Below are 13,320 nucleotides of genomic sequence, written 5' to 3'. Positions count from 1 at the left end.
CATTAATGGGCTGAGGCACTATTCCAGCTTTTATTGTGCAGGATACAGCTGTGGATTTTCTCTCCTTTTTCATTTAATATCACAGTTTTAGGTTTCATACAACACGAGAGATCTCTACTACGGCACCACCGCTTGAACTGTTAACAGCAACTTAGGATAGTTCTCCAAAAAAAATATTTGGGGCGTGTCAATGAAATTTGATCGTCACTCAAAGTGGGCATTCGTCAATGTTTTCATCATTCATCAGCAAAATGGGCATTCTGTCATTAGAACTAACCCGGTTGTTGATGATTACACTGACAAACAAAAAACAAGAGTTGATCTCCAATCATCAACAAAATGATGGACCTTCCAACAATATTGATGGAATGGTAATAAAAACTTCACACATTTGCTACAAGAGAGAAAAGAATACATAATTAGTTTTTTATGATTGCATTATGATTTGAATTATTGTCTTTTATGTTTTATGTACAGCACTTTTTATAGCTGCGGTTGTTGTAAAAGTGCCATATAAATAAAATTGAGTTGAGTTGAAAGCTCACATCCAAGTGTTTAATTAGTTGCTTTTAAAGCCCTGGCGCTTGTTCTACTTTTATTCTCTTTTAATGCACACTTTAGCACAAGGGCCATCACTATCCTTATCCTTATGTTAACACATCACATTAGAATAAACAATTTCCTTAGGAAAGCAAAGTTTTGTTTGCGATGATCAAATATTCATGAAACGCAGGGACATTGGTCTATTCCGATAAAGAAACATTTTAATTGGCAAGATTATTCAAGAGGGTGCCGACCTTTACAAGTTAATGCTTTGCTATGCAGCATGCAGAGTGCATGTTTGTGCAATATTCTGCCTCTTTTTATGGCTTGAGAATGGGACAGACAAAGCACAAAAAAGATCATTGGTCACTGCTGTTTAAAATGCTGGAAAGGAATACTTCCTCTGTTGATTTTTATTTTTTAATTTTTTTATTCAAACAGAACAGAACCACATCCAGTGGTATGTTTGACACATGATTGCCTGTGACTTTTACGCATTAGCCTATGAGCTAAATTTTGGCACATGAATCGGTGAGTGTTTTTGGAGAAGTTGACAGATTGATGAATGACTACTGGATTGGGCTCGGATGCTTTTCAGCATTTTTCATGGATAATACGCAGCTGATAAAAAGGAAAGAGAGAGAGAGGTCAGGATTCTGCCTACTGAGCTTTGCTTATGTGGAAGCCAGTGAATAACCTGCATAACCTTATATATCAGCAGGTGTGGGGAGATGAGTGTGGTAACATAAACCATTATTCATCCAGGTGCAGCAAAATGTCATAGTCCGGTAGCACTCATCCATGCGGCTCCAAAGTTCAGATGTTCAGTGGCTAAGATGCATGAAATAGCCTCGCTAAAATGTTTGGCAAATGTTGCGGTGCGTTATTTGAAAGGCGAGACGATGTAGACTAACCAAAAGTTGCGGTCAACAATACACTATTTGAACAAATGCAATCCCCCGTTCTGATCAATACGAACATACAAAATGATGAGGACAACAATGTTGCTATGAAACTGTGTAAGTCGCTCTTCAAAATTCCAATCAATAAGCAATAGTGCCTATACAAATGTGTGGTTTCTATGGCTCAGCGATAAGTTTATTCGACCACAATTTCAGTCAGCAATACTAACAGTAGCCGCTGTAGAAAACAGTTTCCACAGTTGTTTGTCCTTTAATGTCTGAGTGGGTGTGTGCAGTCAGTGTATGTGTTTGAGAAGGATTTCACTGAGGTCGTCACACTTCACACAACAGGACAAAATGGGTCCTATTATCCTCACTGTGAAAGCCCAAAAGTATATGTATCGCTGCTGGACACTAAAAGATATTTCCTTCTCCCGATGGAGGCACAGAGCTTTACAAAGCCGCAGCAAGGTCTGGTCATCACCTTGAATGATACTGAGATTATATCGCCTTTACCGTGGCGGGTTTTGGGCCAAAATAATGTTGCCAATGTATTTTAGGGTTCACTGTCTCGTGAACTTCCTCGTAATATGTGCTGCTTTATCGAATAATTTAGTAAACAAAAGGACATAAGCGGTGGATGAATGCCACTAGTCATTTTTGTTGATGGATTTTATTTATTCCTTCAAGCATACCACACTAAAGCTAGTATCCCACAGGGCGGTGAAGGTTTGCGAAAACTTTGGTCCCAAACAGTCGCAAAGACGTTTGCCAGATGTCCAACAAACAGTTTTAAAGCTCGCAATTTGTTTTTCTTGTCGCCAAGAAATTCTGAACATGTTCAAATTTCCAAATCTTTTTTTTTTTTTTTTTTTTTTTTTTTTTTTTAAGAGCTCAGAATTGTTCATTCGGTAGTCTTACTGATTCAACGTCTTATCATCATTGCCTTTTTTTTTTTTGTGTGTGTGAATCGATTTTTAATCTTCCATTTTTAATGGAAAAATATTCAACAAAACGTCTGACTTCGGGTTAGGATTCACACCTTGAGCATGGAAGAATGTTATATGAACGGAACATTAAGCCTTAATATTTTATTTTAATGCTGTTCAAACATGAAACAGATTACAACCTCTATAAGACTGAAATTTCAGATAAATGAATAATACATTTTCATATAAATCTTACACTCTACAAGCTTACTGATTAGTATTTTCTAAATTTGAATGAAAAAAAATCGCAACAATCGACGTATAAATTCGTATCGGGATTAATCGGTATCGAATCGTGACCTGTGAATCGTGATACGAATCGAATCGTCAGGTACTAGGCAATTCACACCCCTAATATTTAGACTAGTGGGGCTGCATATAAGACATTATTGTCAAAAACGTTTGTGGCGTTGACATCCTCTTTAACTCTAAAATCTCTTTCTGGTACTCATCTTTAAAAACTCATGGGATTTAAACAGATACAAATCATTATTTATTTTTTTTAGTTAGTTTGGTTGACTAAGGAACATTAGCCCCCCCACCCCTCCCCCCCACACACACACAATGCTACTTTGCCGAACCAATCTCCTTTTAGTATTTGTGCTCTGCTGCTTCAACCACAAATCTGTTGATTGCAAACTACTTGATAACATCAAACAGCATCTCTTCAATAGGTAAACATCATATAATCAACTACAAAGTTACAACACAGTCTGGTTGGATTAAATCTTTTAATACCACCACCTACAGCGCTCCACAGGTAAACAAACTAATCCCTATGAAACTCACTCAAGGACGAGAAATGTTATCAAATAAGTCTTCAAATCCAAGAAAGTCCATGGTCAAAGATCATGAAAATAACCACATTCCCTGCAAAAAAAGTCTCTACCTATACAGCCTCACTATTTTAAACATGCTACCATGATCCACTTGTCACTGTAAAGCATGGTAGCAGGTTAAAACACGTGACAATATGGACATTGAAAGGCTCATAAACAGCGGTTTATTCGAGACCATGAATACCAATACATGGCTTTCATATTGGGCTAAACCGGAATAGGATAAACTGTATCACACCCAATGTACATTATATGGGCCAACGGCGTTATTTGCAAAGCGCCCTTTGAAGTCTTAAAATTTCCCAGAGGCTTGAATATGAGTGTGACACCTGTGCAACCCAACATATTCTATTGCAGAGTCAAAGGAAGTTGACGCTGGACTTCCCAGCATATAGCGGCCATTTTGTAAGTAGGTGTTAAGAATTTTGCTTTATTTTTTTGTGGACCCACCCGCTCTCTGTTGTAGTGGTAGGCAGGTGTTTTCACTACCTGTTACATTTTTTTTGTACATGCTGTGAGTGAGCTTAGTGTTCTATTTAGCGAACATCCACCCCAATTTTCTGCTGAGTAATAAGGTCATTTTTGAGTTGGTAGGTGATTGTTGCTTGCTTCTGAACGCAAATTTCTTCAAATTAAAGCGACTCTAGCCATTTTCTGAGTAACAATCTTGGTGTGATCCTTATATTACATAGCTGGAAATAACTCAAATCTAGTTTCATAGTCCAAATTAAACAATGTACACAAGTATTTTGAAATGATAGCAAAAACAAAAGGAAATGGCCTCACTATTCCAATAATTATGGAGGGGAGCGTATCTGAGCTATAAATAAACTGTGGTACTGTTTTACATAATGCAGGCTTTTCATCAAATAAACAACATGAATCATCCTGTTCTTGCTCCAAGCAAGACTCCATTAAGGCACAGACTTTGTTTAAATACGTTTTCAAGAACTAGCCATACTTCTGTAGTGATACATCACCTGAAAATAGCAATTAGCAGCTTCGATTGTTTGACAAGGCATCCATCTACCACCGTTCCATCATACTATTTGGTTGATGATTGTATGGTAGCCTACAAAAAAGGATCCTAGTGTGTTCAGAATGAGCTTAATTCTGTTTTATTAGCAACATGAAAAGGTTTCCTATAAATGACGGTCTACTCAAAATGCTAATTCTAGTTGGAATAGATAGTTAAAGCTGAGTACAATGCACCAAGAATTTTGAAAATTGGATAATGTGTTCAGAAAAAAAGATTGTTTTTGGAGGGTAAAAAAAAAAAAGAAAAAAAAGAGGCCTTTTAGAGGAATATTTTTATGTGATATTGTCTAGAAAATCTGGTGGCCACTTCTCATAGCTAATAATATAGAACTGAAGGAGACCTAGCACCATGACGGACATAACTCTGCTACTAGTGGAAAGCTCCTTGTTTGGCTTATTAGCCTGCAACTCAGAGCACGACATGGGGAAGCAGAAAACGGTCAGAGGAATGATGTGCGGGACCTCACACATACACACACATTCACACTATCACTGAGTGGGAACTGAATGGAAAGAAGGATGAAACCGTTTTCTCACTTTAATACGAGCAAATAATTTAAGGCCTCACAATTCCAACTCAATACCAAAGTTCTCTCACCTGGTTTAGTATAATAATATAAAATGTACATTTACAGGAAATTCAAACCCCAAAACAGTTTGAAAACTATTGGCCAGAGACTTGCAGGAGTACCAATTGAGAACACTTAAGGTTAGAATCTGCTAATTAGAAGATGTTTAGGTCGTAAATAACCAAATTAAAAGGCTACTGTGAATATATTTTTGGGTAAATTCCTACTATTTTCTTTCTTCTCTTGAGCAGCTTTAAATTGTTTTAAAAGGTTGAATGAAGTTCACATTAAAGGTTCTAGTGCATTTTTGGCTCGTCTTCAAATTTCCTCCATGCTTTATTTGAACCAAAAAGTTTAAGTGAGGTAGTTGTTGCTCTCACAACTTAGGACAAACCTTAAAACGTACTATTGACTGATGTGTTTTATGTCCTTTCCCCCTCTCTTTTGCTTTTCGAGAAATAGAAATCGTAAGAAAAATATTCTAGGAAACACTTGTGCTGAAGTGCACATTTGTCTTTTACTTCAATGGTAGCGAATTTAAAACTCACACAGCTTGTGTCCTTGTAATACAAAAAAGCTGGAATATTACCTGAGCAACGGTGGACCTTTTCACTTTGATTAAATGAGTTCAGAACACCATGGACGTTAGTTAATTGGCTATTAGCTCAACTTTATACATTTGAATTAAGTAGAAATTAACCTCGCCCGCTCCAAAGGGAGTTAGTTGCACATTTAGATTCACTGTCATGGAAATAGAAATAAGATAGTCCAGATTTCCCATTGGGGTTTCTGTCAGTTGTTTTACTTGTACCCAGCAAAAACAACAACAGGGATTACTTTTAGAATGCTAAGCATTCCTTATGAGTGTTATACGAGTGTGTTCATATTCGCAGCTACTTAGGTAGTGTTAGATTAGGGCTCTTGGTGACTAGATAGATGACTTGAGCTAGGCCGTTGTGTCGCTGTTATTCGTCCTTGCTTGGCGCCCTGCTATTTGTCCTTGCTTGGCGCCTTTCTATCTGTCTGCATTCTGACATACGTATCCAGTAAAAACCAGTTAAGGCCATCAGGCCACACATTCTCACATGGGGAGGCTGAGTCGTCCGCCCATGTGGGCGGGCGGCCTAGACAGTATAAGTGCAGGGACGATTTTGAAGGTAGAAAGAATTGTTACATTAGAGGGTAAGACATAGCTCATCAATGCAGAACAGTGCAAAAGCTAATGACATTGACCGCAATAAAATGACATTTGCTACACCCACCAGGAACTAAAAGAGACTGCAGCACCACAGTTTTGAGTGCCTTTCATTTAGGGGTGTCAAAATTAGTGCATTAATTTCGAGTTAATTTCAAGTTCCTTTAACGGAACTAATTATTTTAACGCTAAATTAATGACCGCCCCTTACTTGGAAAGCCTGTACTGGGGGAATTCCAGTCACAACGCAGCAGACACGTCCACGTCAAAATTTAGCAGTAATAAATTTAAGAATAATGCATAAATTTGTTACTTCATGTTAAAGATTAGATATCTCTTAACATGAAAAGAAAATGCAGTGATCTGTCACTGCCTACAGATGCAATTATGCCACCTATTGGCGGAAAAATGACCTCAACAAAAATCAATATCACACTTTTTTTTTTTTTTTTTACAGTACATCTTTTTCATTTTAGTTCAGTTTTTTACGAATTATTATGAAATTACTTATTTCAAGTGACTAAAAGTTGCAGCCATATTTCTATTAAACATTTTTCCCCTACATTTGTTAACAAAAGTATGTAAACTTAATTTAAAAATGTTTTAAAAAAATTTTATTGTACATTTTATTGTACATTTAGAATAGATATAAAAAATAAATAAATAAATAAAAACGGCATACCTGCATAAAACGGACATCTTATTCGTCCGTTTTTTGCTTTCGAGATCTTGGATATATTTATTTGTTATCACAGTAACAGTATTAATATAATATATGCATTCATTTATTTCATATTCTAAAAATTAAAAACAATTTAAGAGATGATCAAACAGCAGCCTTGAGCGCTTACATTTGTTTGACTCAAAAAAAAAATATCGGGGCTTCCTTTTAGTGGATTTTCATATGTATTACGTGAAACATCATGATGTACGACTGCCACCTCATTGGTTGATGATGGTAAGCTTGGGAGTTGCAATGTTGTGACAGGCAGCCCTGTCAATGAGGTACTGCCATTCAGACTCTATCCCCCCGCCCCCAAACCCTATTGTCACTTTGACAAATGGGAGTTGTCATCCTCAAGAGTCAATAGTTACAAAACAGTTCAATAAGGTGGTGTGTTTCTGATGTATTGTCACTGTATTTCAGTTTGCTTGATTTTTGTTACAAATTGAGGTGTAGTAGTGGACCCAGGTGCAGGGAAACAGGGCATGGAGGCAAAAGTGTAGTCAAATAGGGATTTAATTAAACAAAATAAGGAGGTAAACAAGGATCTAGCTGAGTAAAACAATAACATAAAAAAAATTAAAAAAAATTAAGGCAAACTGTGGTGGGAACTTCAGGGCAAAAAACAGGCATGTGGTGGAGGACCCAAGTGCAGGTAGGCAAGCGAGGAGGCAGAGGAATTAGGTCAAAAAAGGGATTTGAATCAATAAAAATGAGACCAAATGAGGTACAAGGCTGGGATTCTAAAACAACGAAGTCCAGAAGAGGAATTGAAACAAGACGTGGCGGAACATTGGCAGCATGACGTGGAGAAACAACGGACCAACATGAACTGAACTGAAAACAGGTAACTAAATACACACCAACTAATTACATAAAAAGGGACACCTGGACAAGGCACACATGGCTGGGGACACTGATTGGTTGACACAACGAGACACAGCTGGGCAAAACAAGTGGCAGTGGATGCTGATTGGTTGACACATTAGGAAGGGCAGGCATACACAGGTGGACATGACAATGCTTGACAAGACTAGGGAGGCACACAAGGACACCAAAACAAAACCCAAATCATGACTGAAAATTAAAGAAACATGAGGATAAACTCTAACAAAACCCACTCAAAACTAGAACCCAAACCATGATAATTTTAGTTCCCTGGTTTTCTTCTGTCTCTGCCGGTTGACTGTTTCTGTCGTAGTTGTGATGCTGTCATGCATCTTGTAGTGGTGAGTGTTTTAATTGAATACATGAACAAACAATACCACTGGTAAATATTGTCCAGAAGTCTTTAAAACACAGTAGTTACTATGCGTCATAAGACTTACAGTGTCAATTTTAATTTTACACATTTCTGCTTCACTTTGTGAAGGACTATAATTTAGCAATTTACTTTGCAGCCATAAGCATATGCAGCCCCCTGTAGCAGTGCTACACACTACGCAATATTTCATTCATATTCTCAGTTTTATTGGCAGTTTCTGAAACCTAATCTGGTCAAATGAGCTATTTTCTTTTTATCTCATCTTCTTACCTGAAGGTTAAACTGAAGGTTGGCAGTTAGTGTCTATTCTTGGCTCTTTTGCTCACACACAGCAATTCTTTCACTCTTTATTATTCACCTCCATTCCTGGAGGGATGACGTTCCGGTGAAAAGTTTTCCTTGCCAGAGATGGCACCAAGTTCTAGCAAAGGATAAAAAGTCAGGGGAATCATCTTGTGAGGATGTCTGTCACGTATGAAGATAGCGGAGGTTACACACTTGCTGAGTCACTCGAATGCGTTGAGTGCCATGTGCTGTGCGTTGCACTTGAAAGGCTTCTGATAACATACACAGATGGTGTCGTTCTCCATCTCCTTCTCTGGGCAACTCGTGGATTAAGGCTGCTCTCACAGGAAAAAGGCAGCAAGAACTCTTTCCTTCTGCTTCACTGAGCAGTATTTCCTTACTTTGATCAATTCTCTCAGAGGAGAATGAATTGATTCAAATTAGAGCAGTCGGGTTCTTGTGTTAAGACCTAATTAAGACAAAGTTGTTGTTTTTATACGGTACAACATCCTTCTGGCGTGATGCAGTTGATACCGTCATGCTTTCTTTTACATGTCTTGTCTTTTTACTTAACACAAACCAGTTTCCCAGATGGCCCCGTGTCGAAGCTTTCACTTTGATTTATACATTTAATAACATGGCTTCAGTTTGCATATTGTTCTTTAGTCTGCTACCTGAAGACTGTCAAGTTGCCCTATAGCATAACAAGCCTGCATGTGTGCAACAAAAATCTGACAGCACAGTGGAAATGGAGTTAATTTGATGGGCTAATAATGTGAAAAATAAATGACATAAATATGTAATTAACATCCCTTTAAATAAGGCTGTGAAAATGTATTAAAAAACATAATTAAAGTGTTAATTGCCATGAAACAGCCATGCAATTAAACATGTTAATCATTTTAAATCCCCAATTAAAATCTAATTATAAAATATTTAAATAAAGATTGTTTCTGTTTCTAATTACAAGAAATTACACATGTATTAATAATGCAAAGTAAAAAAAAAAAATGTAAAGCAGATTTTTCTAGGATAGTTTTGATCACTGATGATTTTCAAGAGATTTAGGATATACAGTGCCTGACACAACTGGATGTAAACTAATCAGCAGTATGCAACTGAGATGGTTATTTAGATTAAGCATAGACAATATCAAATAAATATTTCAAATTACAAGACATAAGCAAATCTTCTCTTATTGGAACCATTGGCATGTACATAACAGTGCTGCTATTATGGCTGGCATGAGTGACTCAGCAGAAAATCTCATCCTTGTGGCAATGTCCAATTGTTTCAAGAAGCAGGTGCTGCACGCCGTTTCCGTATTGCAGCCGGCAACATATATTTCACTGACTTCATTTCCATTCGTTATTTTGTCCAGTTACTCTCAAAATGTCTTTTTAGGCTGCGCTGAAGCTCTACTTGAGAGAGCATCAATACAAAAAGTCGATCAGCGGAAGAGTGGAACAATGAAGTCCCTCTGATTAATTGTTTCCGTTTACGTTGAACTCCAAACTGTGCAACACTTTGGGATGTTTGAGTTTGTAGGTTCCACTGTCTTTTGTAATAAACTAATTTCATCTGCGATGGATGTATTTTGATTGGCCCGTGGTCAGTCCCTTCCCCCTGCTACTGTTGTTTTAGTAGAAGATAACGTATGCTAAGTAGATACTGACATTACGTTAAAAAAGGATCACTAAGTTGACAGACTGTCTGTGAACGTGTACACGTTCACACTCGTTAATACCAAGTCATTGTTTGTAATGTCGTCGCAAGCAATCATAATAGAGCCGTTGTAGCACAACACTGATCATGGCGCTTCTCGGCTGATTATATCTTATCGTTTGTTGCTTTTGGGTTGTCTCACTTCCCTTCAGCTCAGACAAATGTTGTGCAGCTGGCCAATGAGCCATGAAGCACACTTGATTAATTGAAAAATCTAAAGAGATAAAGACCTCACTGCTGCTGCTGCTAAGCCACGAAGCACAAAATGAAGTGGAGAAGGGAAGAGCTAATACAAGTGCAGAGTTAGTGGATTACTTTGCATTTGCATTTCTGAAAAACATTCTGTGTCCATTTCAAAAGTTGTTCTTGACAGACAAATGAACTAAACGTTCAGACGTGTTTTTAACACCTGCACATGCCAATCATGTAGGATCAGAAGCTTTCGGGATGCTGTCAGTTTCAGTGGCAGAGCACATACAACAAGGGGGTGGGGGCAGTCAGGGAGGGCATTCGGGCAGCATCTTCACATTCTGTCCCCAAAAAACGCAATCACACAAAACGTTAAGCATTATAAAACAGGTATGCCAGAGCAGCCAACGCACAGGGTTATAATATGTCAGGATTTTTCATTATAGTTACTTTATATTTCATTTTGAACTCGATTTTTGAAATTCAGTTAGTTTTAATTATAAGAATTGTAATTAGACTTTAGAGTGGGTTTAATAGTTTTTATTTTTTCAAAACACTTCATTTTAGTTTATTTTTTGTCAATTTGAGTATTAGTTTTCTTTTCTTTTTTTTTATCTGTTGTTTTGTGGAGTGCAAGATTAAAAAAAATAAAAATAAAAAAAGTTCACTTAGCATGGTGTAATAAAGTAAACTATAATTCCCAAACAATTGCTTAACCTTTTTTCTTCTTAACGGCTGAACAGTAAACTCGGAAATTAACATATTTAAAATAAACTCTGCAATCTCATGTATGAAATTAATTAACAAAATGAAAACAAAATACATTTTTGCTCTAAGTTTTTTAGTTAGTAATTTAAAAGTAAAATGTTTCAGTAACTTTTTTTTAGGGTTTTTAAAAAGCTCTCTTTCTTTTATTTCTTTATTACTGAAAATGTTAAGTTTTTGTTTCAGTTATTTCATTTTTCTTTTCCTTTAACTATAATAACATAGTTGGCACCCACGCAAGTGTGCCACACCAGGCATGGGGTCACACTTTTGATGCCATAATGTTGTTATTTTTTAATGTTTTTTTTATTTAAAAAATATACAATAATAATAATAATAATAATAATAATAATAATAATAATGATCTCAACACAAATCAATGTCTTTAATTTTAACTTCATACAATTTTATGAGTTATGAAATTACAGGATCAATGACTAAAAGATGCAACAATATTTATATTAGGTTAATATTTTTTTCTACTTTTGTCTTAAAGAGTATGAAAAATTTGAGAAATAATATTTTATTGTACATTTAGAACAGATATAAAATATGTGATTAATAGTGAGTTCATTATTGAAGTACTGAGATTAATTAGGATTAAAACATTTAATTGGCTTACACCCCTAATTTTTATTAATGCGATAGAATTAACACTTTTCTATCGCGTTAATGAAGGACACAGAGTAAAATCAATTCTAAAGGTCTCCCAAATTTTGCTTGAAAATGTGCTACACACGCCTAAGGTGTGAGACATGTTATACTTTAAGAGGATGTCTGGCTGAAAGATGGATAAATGCAAGATTTGATGAGCCTTCTGCCTCCCTTAATTTTGTTTTTTTCAGTGAGCGGTACCCTGGGGTGCAACCTTGTCTTTGACATGGATTTAAAGGAAAATAACACGCGGAAACCCTGGTGATTTTTCATCTGCCCTGGCAACCACTTCCATCCCTTTACTTTATCACCTCATTAGCGTGCAACCCGAGAGTATTCTTCAAGGTGTTGTAGGTGTAACGGCTCCAGATGCACGCGCTCAATACTGCCACTTGATTTGTTCCCTGCTGTTCACAGCAGCAACCTTCAGCTTGGGCTGTGGCACACCTGGAGCGCTTGCTGCTCTATAGGGAAATGAATGTACAGTATGTAATACAGTATGCAGCATAGGTATGCCCTGGAACATTTTATTGTTCAGTTTCACAGGAAGAAAAGCTCAAAGATTGGCTTCACCCCACTGTGACTCGGTCATCTTTCACAAGAGAATGAGCCCTTTCTATGAGTAGCCAAAGACAACATTAAGGGCCCAGAGTTAAAAGACTGTGTACAACTGCAGTTTTGACAGCAGGAGCTGTCAGATGGCATCTTTATTATGTTAAATGAGGAGTCCTGGAGGACTTCACAAGCATCTGTTTCCTCTCTTCAATGCAACTTCACTCAGAAAGGAACGACTTCACCAGAATGACAAAAGTGAACGTGACATAACGCAATGATGCGGCACAAACAAACGCTTTGCAGAGAAAGCGGTTGGCGCAAAAAGAACTTGCGGATTTCATGTTGCTCTCGTATCATAACTATAAAACTTGGCTATGTGATATATGTGGTTGTAGTTTCTTCATCGTTCACTAATAGGGTGGCCACTTCCATAAGGTCAAAAGGGACGACATATGTTTATTTATTTTTTTATGCTTTCCGCTGTTTCACTGATTTTTTTGTGCAATTTGGCATGCATTTTTTTTTTTTTTTTTTTTTACCAAATTTATGAAGTTTTGAACACTGAGAATGTTTAAACGAGAGAAATGTGCGGAAATGTAAATGCCTCGATGAGAAAATTGTATAAACTGTGTGGTGAGGGCTTTAAACATTTATAATAAATGTAAAACAGAAAGCTAGAACTACTTCGTGGATTTCATTTATTGAGGGTATTTTTTGGAACCTAACCCCAGCGGAAAATGAGGGAACACCATACATCACACTTGCGGTGTATTTTCATAAACAATAAAGTTTTGCATGATTTATAGATCATGTTTGTGTAATTAAATGGTAAAAAACAAAAACAAAGGTCAATTAAAAAGTCAAACTTCTTTTTGACAATTTACAACTTCTATAAAAGTGCATCATAGGTAAAAAAAAATAATTTAAAAAAACAAAAAAAACAGAACATTTTGAAAAGCAAATAAGTAAAAAAAAAAATGTGTAAAAAAATGTCTTCAATGATAACATATCTGCTACTCGCCTCTTGCTTTTATGCTTCTCCTACCCTACGTGACATTCTATGGATGCTTTGCCCTGACCACGT

The 13,320-nt window shown here is 36.7% G+C and overlaps 1 long non-coding RNA gene across 1 annotated transcript in view; it reads right to left on the bottom strand.

Moving 5' to 3' along the window:
• Positions 1 to 13,320, bottom strand: part of LOC144026770 (uncharacterized) — a 127,007-nt gene that overhangs the window by 76,481 nt on the left and 37,206 nt on the right. The window lies entirely within an intron of this gene.

This window comes from Festucalex cinctus, chromosome 10, assembly GCF_051991245.1.
Source record: "Festucalex cinctus isolate MCC-2025b chromosome 10, RoL_Fcin_1.0, whole genome shotgun sequence".
Lineage (NCBI taxonomy): Eukaryota > Metazoa > Chordata > Actinopteri > Syngnathiformes > Syngnathidae > Festucalex > Festucalex cinctus.
The sequence above is the reverse complement of the archived record's forward strand: the minus strand, read 5'-3'. Positions and strand labels throughout refer to the sequence as shown.